The sequence below is a fragment of the Pseudopodoces humilis genome, chromosome 19, assembly GCF_049639895.1.
Source record: "Pseudopodoces humilis isolate 2021_Gansu_Grassland_sample_001 chromosome 19, ASM4963989v1, whole genome shotgun sequence".
NCBI lineage: Eukaryota > Metazoa > Chordata > Aves > Passeriformes > Paridae > Pseudopodoces > Pseudopodoces humilis.
The window spans coordinates 1335739-1347846 of NC_142218.1; the positions used below are offsets into that span (position 1 = coordinate 1335739).

Here is a 12108-nt window from a genome sequence, read left to right on the forward strand (position 1 = left end):
GACACAATAAAGCACCTCCACAGTAAGAATCCCACCTTTCAGCAGCAGATCTGCAGGAGAGCTAAGGTGAAGAGGAGGGGGTTGCAGCTGCCACCTGCGTCTGTCCTGTGTCTGCCACCCTGGGGATGTCACCATGTGCTGCTCCTGGGTGCACTCCCATACACCCCTGTCCAGCAGGCACAGGTTCCTTCCCAGCCATGTGGTTTTACTGGCTCAGCTGTCCTAGGGTGTGTGGGGAGCAGGGCTGGGTGGCCACCCAGGGCCCAGCCCCAGTGCTGGTGGCACCCACAGCCACCACAGGGCCACTGTCACAGGGCACTGGAGCTGGATGTGTGTCCCAGTGTGACTGTCCACAGGCTCAGGGGTGCCACTGGTGTGTGGGGGCTGCTGTCCCATACCAGTACACACACCACTCCATCCCAGACAAACCTCCCTCTCCTTTGCCTGCCTCCTCTGCTCACAGAGATGCCCCTGCTCAGAGGCTCACGAGTCAGAGCAGACCTAGAGACCTGTGAGAAGGGTTCTGTCTCTCCAGCAGGACACATGGGTGTCCCAACAGGCTGAGCTGATCCATGGGCTGGACTCCAGCAGCAGACACAGGTCACACAGGGGGTCTGTGGGATTCTCTCCCCCTTTGGCACAGTTTCTGTGGCCCTGCTTATTCTCTGTTGAGCCCAGTGATTTCTGTGGGTACTCTGAGCTGCTTACAGGTTTGTGTGCTCGGATTTCTCTCATCCCAGCTCAGGAGGGGTTGACAGATGCCTGGCAGAGATGGGCAGACAGGTCAAGAGCAGGCAGCTTTCCACAGACCCCGAAGGAGGAGAATGGCAGCAGTGGCCCCAGCAGTCGGGGCTCCCAGGGCTGCACCCTGTTCCTGCTGCGGGGGAGGATGGAGGTGCAGCCACCACAGGCAGGGCAGTGGCACTGGGCACTCCCTGATCTCCCTGTGCTGACACTGCCAAACAAAGGCCCTGCACTCCCCATGAGCCTCAGACCATCCCCTGCCCTGTGGCCACTGGGAACACTGTGCAGGCTCTGAGCCGTGGCCATTTCGGGATGTGAGACACTGCATCAATCAGGATCGGATCAGGGAGGTGTTCTGAGAACACCGGCAGTGGGAGCGAGGCCTCCTCCAACCCTGCTCCCTTCTGAACACAAACAGCAGCTCCCCAGAGCAGCAGCCCAGCCCAGACTGTGCCCTGAGCTCCTGCCACACCAGTGGACAGCATCTCACCCCCAGACACTGCCCCGGGCTCACAAACATCCCACAGTGACCCACACTGTCACCACCTCATTGTCACTGCAGCCAGCCAGCCTGGCCCTGACAGCTGCCTGGGGACAGGCACTGGGATGTGCTGGCACACGGATGAAGGCACCTCTGGTGGGGCTTTGGAAGGAGCCAAGCTCTGCTCCAGCTCACTCAGATTTAACCCAGCAGCTTGCAAACCTGCTGATGGGTCTGACCAAGGGACAAGGACTCACTGTGTCCCCTCCAGCAGAGCAGGAGCACACACAGGGCAGGGAATGCAGCTGGAGAGGAGCCCAGGAGACACAGAGGAGTCCATGGGCCACACCACCATGGCCACGGGGTGGGACTGAGCTCCAAAGCTCTGTCAGGAGCGTGGAGGTGGCCAGGAGGGCTGAGAGTGACCCTGTCCCCAAAACACAGCATGGGCAGCTGCACCTTCTCTACATCCTCCCTTGGTCTCCCCAAGTCAGCTGCATTTCTTACAGACAGATCTTACAGCAGACCAAGGTGATGAGCAGGAATTTACTCCTCCCATAGAGTCCCAGAATGGTTTGGGTTGGAAGAGACCTCAAAGCCCATCTCGTTCCACCCCCTGCCATGGGCAGGGACACCTTCCACTAGAACAGGATGCTCCAAGTCCCATCTGGGCTGGCCTTGGACACTTCCAGAGATGTCACCTTCCCATGGCCACCATGCCCTACCAGCAGGAAGCATTTCTTGGTTCACTGAAGAACAGCCCCAGGGAATTTGCAGAGGTAACAGCGTTACCACACAGGGATGTGCAGATCCAAGCCAGATCAGCCCTCACAGGAGGCTTCTCTTGCTCTGGCCAGTTCACTCCACAGGACCTTCAACTATCAGGACTTGAGTAAATCTCCTAAAGGGAAATACTGCTGAGAATTCAGGCTGAATTTTCCCCTGCCAAAGTTCACCATCACCATGTAACATTAGTCTGTATCCTTGTCAAAAATGGCACCTCCCCACAGTGAGCAGCAGCCCCAGCTGTCCAACCACCCTTCCCACCTCCCTGAGCATCCCTGAGCCCAGAGCTCTGTCAGGTGTCACGACACCCCGCACTCCGCGGGGCTCCTGCCAGCACAGACACTCCGGATCCAGAGAGCACCTGAGGAAACACCCAGCTGCTTCCCTCAAGCACACAGCACTGCTTCCCACGGGATCTTGGAGAGAAAAGCCTGCAGGACCCCCAGGCCCTTCATGTGTGGCTGCCTGGGGATGGAGAGGTGCCGGGGGAGGATGCAAGGGGCTGCTCCATCCCCTGCCCCCAGCCAGGACAGCTCGCTGCTGGCACTCACCCCAGGCAGCTCGATGAGCTGATTACAAAGGGGAATGTGTCATTTCAAACACACAATCAGATTTCCCGGCCCTTCTGCCCATAACAAAATGTCTCGTGAAATGGCTCATTCTGTTCTCCCATAGGAACGTGTTTCCCTTCAAAAGCCTGATACGAGGAGAGGAGGGGAAAAAAAAAAAAGGAAAAGGCAAACCTAAAAATATCATCCAAAAGATACCATGACAGCAACAGATTCACAGGAAAATGAGGTGGGAAGGGGGCTGTGAATGTGTTAAGATCCTGTTTAATCTCTCCCCAGCCATCTAAAAAACGCACCGAAGGCAGAAACGATACCTCAACATTTCCTTTGTGCGAGAGCTGACTCCACCCTGTGTTTTCCTCTCCATCTGATGCTCGGGGAAGGATACCAGCAGACATCTCTGCTGCTGCCAGGCAGCGAGGGGCCCCGGCAGTGGGTTAGTAGGAGCAGAGGGAGGAAGGAGCCGGTGGGAGGAACCTGGCAGCAGGGCTGGGCTGTGAATCCTCATTCAGCATCCCCTCAGACGCAGGATGCGCTTTACACTGGCGCAGCACCTGCTCCTGCTTCCCACCCCATCTCCTGGCCGAGGACCCCAGCAGGGCTCAGGGACAGCAGGAGCCAACCTGGTGGTCCCAGGGTCCAGCTACAGCCGGTGGGGAGCAGGCTGGGCACTGAAAGGGGGATGGAGCAGATCCCGACACTGCACCACCACAAAGAGGCCAAGTGCCCGACTGAAAATGCTGACCTGCTGGCAGCCACAGATCTGCAGCTCCAGCCTCATTTGTCTCGTGTTCTGAGCACAATAGGGTCAGGCCAGCGTGGCCCTGGCGCTGTGATCCTGCCAGCCCAGGGTGCTGAGCAGCTCCTGCCTGGGACAGACCTGACCTGGGGTACTGCTGAGCCCCCAGGGAGCCAGGAGTGCCCTGCCGAGGGCAGGACACACACCAGCAGCAGGAGACGGAAAGAAAATCTCTTCCAGAGATTTACCATCCAGATTTTAAGGCTCTGTGTGCTGCTCCCATTCCTGGGGAGGGTGCATGAGTGGGCTCGGAGATGTGCACACAGCAGTCAGGACACTGACAACTCTGAGCTGCATCCAGAGCCCCCTCAGCTGTGAACTGGGACAAGTGGACACGAGAATTTGCACCAAATCACCTATCCAGGGCTCTGGGCTGTCTGTCCCAATCCACACAGTCCCACCACTCCCTGCCCAGTGCAAGGAGAGCAAACCTTGACTCTTGTCCCAGTCATACCAAACTTCAGCCCAACAGCTCTTAGGATTGGATATTAGGGAAAGATCCTTCCCTGTGAGGGTGCTGAGGCTCTGGCACAGGGTGTCCAGAGCAGCTGTGGCTGCCCCTGGATCCCTGGAAGTGTCCAAGGGCAGGCTGGACAGCACTTGGAACAACCTGGGATAGTGAAAGGTGTCCCTGCCCATGGCACTTCCAACTCAAACCCATGATTCTACGGCTCCACACATCCCCAGGCAGTTCATCCCCTTGGAGCAAGGCAGGGCAGGGGGAGCAGCTGCCATCCAAGACAAGGGACATCCATGGGGCCTGGGCCCAGCACCCTGCTTTGCACCAGGGACACGTTGTGTGGACAGGAGAGCTGCAGCTGCAGCTGCTTCCACACTGGAAAACACAGCTGCCCAGATTTCCCCTTCTTCACTTGAAGACACGTAGGTCCTGGACAACCCACAAGCTTTCTCTCAAGGGCTGGAAGGAGAGGAAGGCTGGATCTGCAGCCACAGGGAAGCCCTGCAACATGTCCTCAGCAGACAGCCTCCTCCCACCATGCTTTCCATCTCCCGTAGTCCAGACAAGAGGATGATGAAGGACCAGACCAGGAAGTCTGGCCAGCAGCAGTGATGCTCAGCTTTACAGCCCTGAATGGAACAGGGTAGGAGCTGGAAGGGGTTCCCAAGGGAGGCTGTCCTTCAGCTCGCACAGACACAGCTCATTCCAGGCTCAACAGACAGCACAAGCTCACAGTGCCTTTGTGTCCGGGCTCAAACCCCACATCCCCCTGCAGCAGGGTCAGGGCCAGCCCCACTGCTCAGCACCACAGACCTGCACAGGCTGTGACAAACCCAAACCTGCTGACTCAGAGCCACCGACTGCTCTAATGAGAACAATGAGCCTCGCAGCCATCGCTGTCACAGCCCCAGCGCCAGCACATTTTCAGGCACCGTGTGAGAGTCAGGTATTTGTGGCTGCACAAGTTTCCCTGCGCAGGAGCTCCCAGCACCCAGGGACTGCCACTGTTTTGTGTTTCTCCTTTGGCAGAGGGAACTTCAGGCTCAGCTCAGACCTCCAAGTGACAGGCACCGCATGAAAGTCTACTACACCCAGGCCTCACAGCCGCCCACGCCGCTCTGCGCGGAGCCTGCACTGAGCCCACTGCCTCGCGCACACGCGCTCCCCATCGGCCCAAGGCAGCAGGGAAATAGCCCAAGTGCACAGCCAAAGAGAATTAAGGCAAAGGACACTCCAGTGATGCCTGTGAGTCTGAGCAGGAAGCTTGGAGCAAGGCTGGGACGAGCCAAGCCCACCCCCTGCCCTTTAACCGACAGGTCATTCGCAGCAGCTTCCCAATTTAGAAACCCTAATTAGTTATGGGAAAGATTTCTTCTGTTAGGGACAGAATTAGTCAGGCACCTGACTGGTCTGTGTGTGTCTGGAAGCCTCCTGTAGGAAAGCAGAAGTCCCCAGCAGTGCTGGAGTGAGGGGAAGGCAGGCAGGGCGCCCAGAGTGATGCCAGAATCCCTCGCGGGACAAGGGCTCAGTGCTGCCAGCAGAAAGCCTTAATGTAATTCTGTAAATCAGGGAGGGATCCAGCTCCTCACCAGGACCAAGGTCATCACCCAGAGCTTAACAGGGAGCTCAGCTGCCTGGGGGGTAGAAGAGGACTTTCCCCATTCTATGCTGCAGTGACTTCAGATGAGCCAGACACCCCTTCTGGCCACAAAGACATCACGTGCCAGGAGACACCCTGGAAGGTTGTGGGGATGGTGGCAACCATGGCAGCAGCCCAGGGAAGGGGGCCCAGCACACTCTGTGTCCCCACTGCACAGGGAAGGTACCAAAACCTTCCCCTTCTGCATGCCAGGAATGCTTTGGCTCAGAAATCCCATACTGGACTTCAAAAACCTTTTCTAGATGCTTCCTCCTGACCAAAACATTGCCCCTAAGAGTTCTGGAGAATGCTCACATCTCAAAAATTAATAAAAATCAAAAACTCCAGGCAGTTCTAGACAACATCCAGAAGCAGCCAAACCAGCAGGGGAAGAACCCATCCCCTGCCAAAGGCAGCCAAGCACAGGCTCTGCACCCCACAGCCCTGCCCTGGCTGGGGTCTGCTGGGAACATTGAGGAAAACGATCCCCATGGCACAGGGATGGTGGGAACAGGGGAGGAGATGGGAATCCTCTCTTCCCAGAGGGGCTCACAGCCCACAGGAGACAGCTGCACCCTGGTCCTTGATTCCAAACCCAGAGGCCATCCCTGGGGAAGGAGGGGAGCTCTGGACTTGCCACAGCTTCCAGAACATGCCCTGCATCCCTGCACGCAGCAGAGACAGGTTCTCATGGAGAGCACGGCTCTGAGCACCCCGGGGAGCCCCACGGACAGGCTCCGTGCCTGCCAAGCCAGACTCTAAACCAACATCACTAGAAAGTCATTCATTCCCTTCTTGCAAGGACCATCACCCAAAGCCAGGCAGCCTTCCCTCAGTTCCAAACTCGGCCGATGGCAGCAAGGACACACAGCTGAAGGCCACCAGAGCCATTCTCCAGCCGTGGTCCAAGGGGCCTGCCACAGCCAGAGCCCTCCCGTGCATGTGGAGACCCACAAGGAACAGCCCAGAGTAACAACTGAGGTTTCTAGAGCAAAAATCCCTTTGGACGAGTGAGGCATGAGAAAGCTGGAGGGAAAGTGGCAGCGGAGTGCAGGAGGGAGACGGATGCATGGGCTGGTCTCTCCGGGGATGCTGGAGAAGCCACACCTCATCCACAGGAATGGAGAAGGGGCTGATCAGGAGTCACCTCACACCATCCACAGCTGAATGAAGCACAGCTTTGCCATCGCCTGCAGCACACTGAGACTGCCCAGCCAGCACACCCAGACCATTGTTTGCCCACAGGAGAGTCCCCACCGAGACAGGCTGAGGGCCGGGCACGCCAGAGTGAACAATACCCCGGGAAAGAGCCAGAGAAAAGTGATGGGAAATACAGAAACCACTGATGGGGAAAGGGCCACGCAGGTCCTCTAGTACAATCTCCCGGGTAACCAGCCTGTGGAGAAAATGCTGAGCTCAAGGATACCTCCAAAGCCCACCTCCTGCCATATGACGGTACTCCAAAAATAACCACAGAAATATGCGAGGACCCATTCCAAGTTGTTCCTGGCTCTCTCCACGTTCTCCCTTTAATGTAAATCGTCTCCCTCAAATCACAGCCCGGCAGTTCAATGCGCTGCCGCAGCTCGGGGCTCCGGATCCCCAGGGCTGCGGGTCCCCAGGGCTGCGGATGCCGGGGGTCGCCTCATCCCTCCCGCAGGACGCGGCTGCCGCCTCCCCGCGCTCGGCTGCGCTCCCCGGAGCCCCGCGGGGACCCGGCCCGTGCCCCGCCCGCAGCATCCCGGCAGGACGCGGAGCGGGATGCGCCGCTGCCGGCGAGGGAAGGCCCGGCTCGGGGCCGCTCTCCCGGCTTCCCCAGGGCTGCAGCCCTGCCCGCCTCTCCCTCGCAGGCGCCTCGCAGCACCTGGGGCCGCCCGGCCCCGCTCCACCGCACCTCCCCGGCCGGCCCGGCCGCTCACCTCGGCTTTGCCCGCTCGGCCGTGCCCGGCTCCGTTCCGCCGCCGCGTGCGGGGCGCGGCCGCCGCCGCTACCCGCCGGTGTGTCCGCCCCGTGCCCGCTGTGCCCCGCTGTGCCCCGCCGTGCGGCGGGCGCGGCGCAGCGCGGGGCGGGCCGGGCTCGGTGCGGCGCTGCGGAGGGGCGGGACCGCACCGCCCTCACGGCCCCGCCCGCACGGCCCGCACCGCCCCGCACCGCCCTCACGGCCCCGCACCGCCCTCACCGCCCCGCACCGGCCTCACGGCCCCGCACCGCCCCGCACCGCCCTCACGGCCCCGCCCGCACCGCCCCGCACCCCCCGCACCGCCCTCACGGCCCCGCACCTCCCGCACCGCCCTCACGGCCCCGCACCGCCCTCACGGCCCCGCACCGCCCCGCACCGCCCTCACGGCCCCGCACCGCCCTCACGGCCCCGCACCGCCCCGCTCCGCCCACTCGGCCACGCCCGCAAGGCCCGCACCGTCCCGCACTGTCCAGCCCCTCCCGCACCCCACTGCCCCGCACCTCCCCCGCTCCGCCCCGCCCCGCACCGGACCCGCACCGCACGGCCCACACCGCCCTCACGGCCCGCACCGCCTCGCACCGGCCCCGCTCCGCTCCGCCCTCACCGCCCCCGCCGCGGGAGCCGCCCCCGGGCCTTACCGGGGCTCCCTCCGTCCCCGGGGCACCGAGGGCCCCCGCGGGTGTCCCCTCTCCCCTCTCCTGGGTGTCCCCTCTCCCCTCCCACGTCCCGCCTGACGCCCCCCGGCCACGGGCGGGGTCCCGCGGAGGCACCCGGTACTTCCAGTACTTTCACCCTGCTGAGCCTCCTCTGTCACCCCATGCAGGACGTGCGGCGGGACCCGCAGCTCCCAGGGATGCCGAGCTGCCCACCCGTGAGCCGGGCCCGGGAGATCTCCACATCAGCAGCTGAGCAGACTTGTGCATTTTGGGGGTGCCAGGACAAGCAGCCCCTTCAGGAGATGTAGATGGAAAGGGGAGGTTATTGCTCTTCAAGGTGTGTGTGCAGCCACAGCACGGACGAAGGGAATGCATGGGCACATGTGGGCGCACAGGAGGGATGCAGTGGATGCACAGCAGGGATGCAGTGGTTGCACAGCAGGGATGCAGTGGATGCACAGCAGGGATGCAGTGGTTGCACAGCAGGGATGCAGTGGCCACTCTGCTCTCAGTATAACCCCCGAGTATGGGCTTGGCTCTCACAGATAGGCACAGAGAGGCTGCACACTCAGCCCTCTCTGTCCCCCTGTCTGGCAGACACTGAGCAGTGAAGGCTGGAGGGAGGTGCCAGCCTAGCACCAGGTCTGGTTTCCCCATTCCCAGAGCCTGTGGTGGCTCCCAGCTCAGTTCCCAGTGCCCTCTGCTCAAGTGCATCGTGCAGGGCTCCCAACATCACCTCGTGCCCTGACTGCCCTGCAGTGCCTGCCTTTGCTCCCTTACCTGGTGGCAGAGCTGCCCTCGGTGACACTCCTGGTGTGAGGGACAGAAAAAGCCTCCATGGTGTGAGGAAGGCCGGGGGACCCTTCCCAGCAGAGCAGCTCCAAGCTGGCTGCCTCTGCTGGTGCCCTGCAGCCAGGCAGTCACAGCGTGTCAGCACACGGTCACCTGTCTGGCATCGGGGGGTGCCAGGGCTCTGTGCCAGCTGCCTCTGGGTGCTGCTCCTCAGCCTCCTCTCCAGTGCCCCAGGGAAACCTGTGATTCCCAGTGCCCCAGGGAAACCCGTGCTTCCCAGTGCCCCAGAGAAACCTGTGATTCCCAGTGCCCCAGGGAAACCCGTGCTTCCCAGTGCCCCAGAGAAACCTGTGATTCCCAGTGCCCCAGGGAAACCCGTGCTTCCCAGTGCCCCAGGGAGCCGGACCCCTCAGCACCACGGCTGGGCTGGAGCGCTGCAACGAGGCGGGCTTTGTTTCAATGCTTTAGAAAGTGCCTCCTTTATTAGCCACACTGAGGCTTTTTCCCTGACAAACCACATACCAGCAGAGAGTACCAGGAACAAAATGAGGCTGCATGGTCCAGTGGTTCGAGCCAAGGCAGTGATGCCAGCAGGATTGTGGGCTCTAATCCCCTGCTGAGCTGTTGACTCACTGTACAAACTCAGGCAGGTCCTGCCGCTTTGTGCCGAGGAGAAGCCCAGCTGGAAAGTTGGGTAAATAGCAGCAACCTCTTGGAAAAAGAAACACCCCACTGCATGGGAGCAAACTTGAGGAGGGCATTCATTTACAAATAAATATTCCAGCTGGCTGCTGAGATCCCCTGTGCAGGCACAGCTTTCCCTTCCAACCTTCCACTGCTGCACAGCCTTAACGGGCAGTGCTGAAGAGGAGCCTTGCTTGGTGCTGGGGTGGCTGCCCTGCAAGGGACAGCATTTACTGCACGGGACACGACTGGTGTGAATTTGTAGGGAATTTATACAGGAGAAAAGCTGCACTGTGTTGTCGATAAAAATAATTGTAGTTGTGTGCAAGCTGCTGTGATTGCCTGCATTCATCTTCCAGGCCTTCAAAGGGAAAACAGTGATGGCTGCTCAGGGGGCTCTGTCACACTCCAAAGGAAAATCTGGGAAATGTAAATGTTGATTCACCCTTTTAAGTGAATTTGGGTCAGGTAAGTCAGTGGGTGACTGCATTGGCAGCATTCTGAGCACAGATATTTTTAATGTCACTGCCCCCTTGGGATGTAACATTCCCTTTGGGAAGCCAAGGAGCTGGAAGAAGAATGTATAGAACAGATTTCCCCAGTGAATCCTTCACTCTGCTTCTCACACTGGTGCAAACAACCCAGCCTGCCTTCCCCTGACACCCAAGCTAAAGCATGAAACTCTCCACCAGTCCTGAAGGCATGGAAAATGCACCTCTGCCTGCTGAGGGAAAGAGCTTTCCTGGCAAAATAATCCCCTGTGAGCTCTTGGTGACCCCAGCTGTGCTGGACTCTCCTGGCTATCCAGTAACTGATAAATGAGCTTTCCTGCATCCCAACTCCTGCTGCAGTGACTGGAGCAATGGAAATACTACACATGGCAGATGGGCTGGGCAGGGAGGGGACAGCAAGACTTCTCTTTTCCCCTAGAAAACACTAAGGAAGTGTAAATTTTACAAGGTCTCCAGGAACTTAACAGAAAATTAAAAGATATTTCAAGAAATTTAAAGACATTTAAAGGAGCTGCCATTTGTTCAGGTATTGTTTTCAGATGAATTTAACACATTTCCAGAAAACACAGCGGTTTTAAACCCCAAATGCAACCACCATTCAGCTGGTGGGGCTGTCCTTCTGCCTGTCCACTGTCCAGTGTCCAGCCTGGTTTCCCATGGGTGCACAAGGGAAACCTTGGAGCTTCCTGCAATGTCAGTGTGAGCAGAGGGACCTGTGAGCCCTGGGAGCTCCATGGGAAAATCTCCCTCTTTAGAAAGTGAGGTAATTTTTGCAACCCAAGTGAGGATGTCCTGACCAGATTCCCATTGTCCAGCAGAATCAACCTGAAATAACACAAAAAGCACAAATAAATGAGGACTGGTATAAATTGCAAAGGGCTGGCAGATGTTTCACGGTTCATTTGGGCATCAAGCTTTTGCCACATTTTTAGCAGCCCAGGGAGACATCCTGCATCAAAAGGGGAGCTGGCAGAGGTGAGGGGGGATTCTGCCCCTCTGCCCACTCAGGTGTGACCTCACCTGCAGAGCTGCCTCCAGCTCTGGGGACCCAACAGAAGAGGGATTTGGAGCTGCTGGAGTGAGTCCAGAGGAGGCCACAGAGATGCTCCAAGGGCTGGAGCCCCTCAGCTCTGGGACAGGCTGGGAGAGCTGAGGGTGTTCAGCTGGGGAAGAGCTTAGAGCTCTTTCCAGTGTTTTAGGCTTATAAAAATGAGAGCAGCTTTTCACACAGGCAGATGGTGACATGACAAGGGGAAATGGTTTTAAACTGAAAGAGCAGATATTTAGATTGGTTGTTAAGAGAAAATGTTCCCTCTGAGTGTGGGCAGGCCCTGGCACAGGGTGCCCAGAGCAGCTGTGGCTGCCCCTGGATCCCTGGCAGTGCCCAAGGCCAGGTTGGATGAGGCTTGGAGCAGCCTGGGACAGTAGAAGGTGTCCCTGCCCATGGCAGGGATGGAACTGTGTGGTCCCTTCCAACCCAACCCAGACCAGTCTGGGTCTCTGGCTCTATCTCCTTGAGACCCTCCAAGCTCTTTCATTCCAGCAAGTTTTCCCCTCCCAATTTACCTCTGCAGTGACTCTGGCCTGGCTTATGGGGAGGAAAGCAAAGAGGATCAGCACATGCTCCAGCAGTGCCTCTGGAATAAATTTCTACATGGAAACCTGCTCTTCATGAAGGACATAGATAAGAGCAGTGCAGCTTAGGGCCCAGCTCCAGGGTGCAGCTGTGGGAACAAATCTCCTGCAAGGAAGAGCACCTTGGAGCTCTTGGAGTTCCACTTTCCAAGCCCAGAGCAGTCAGCTCTCACAGCCCTGGTGTTGGAAGGCCCATCTGCAGCCATCAGCCATCCCTGATGAGGATGCTCCATGGCACTGATGGACACAGAGATGCAGCAGGAGCTGGAGCAGGGCTGTGTTGAGGTGAAGGAAGCCTTGCCTGGCACAGGGGGACAGAGCCTGGGCTCTGCAGAGGAGCACCCAAAGCCTTTATTCCCTAAATCCCAGCAGCACGGAAAAAGGGGTGTGC

At 58.9% G+C, this 12108-nt stretch overlaps 1 protein-coding gene across 12 annotated transcripts in view; it reads right to left on the reverse strand.

The window, feature by feature from the left end:
• The window catches only part of EPB41L1 (erythrocyte membrane protein band 4.1 like 1), a 64059-nt gene extending 56564 nt beyond the window's left edge, over positions 1-7495 (reverse strand). For 11 of the 12 annotated variants that reach the window (XM_088064682.1, XM_088064685.1, XM_088064681.1 and 8 more), the window contains exon 1: positions 7398-7495. The gene's annotated coding sequence lies outside the window, so the exon portion shown is untranslated. Of the gene's footprint in view, positions 1-2894; positions 2997-7397 lie in introns of those variants that run through there. The other variant, XM_088064678.1, reaches the window with a different exon arrangement.
• Between the last annotated feature and the right edge of the window lie 4613 nt (positions 7496-12108).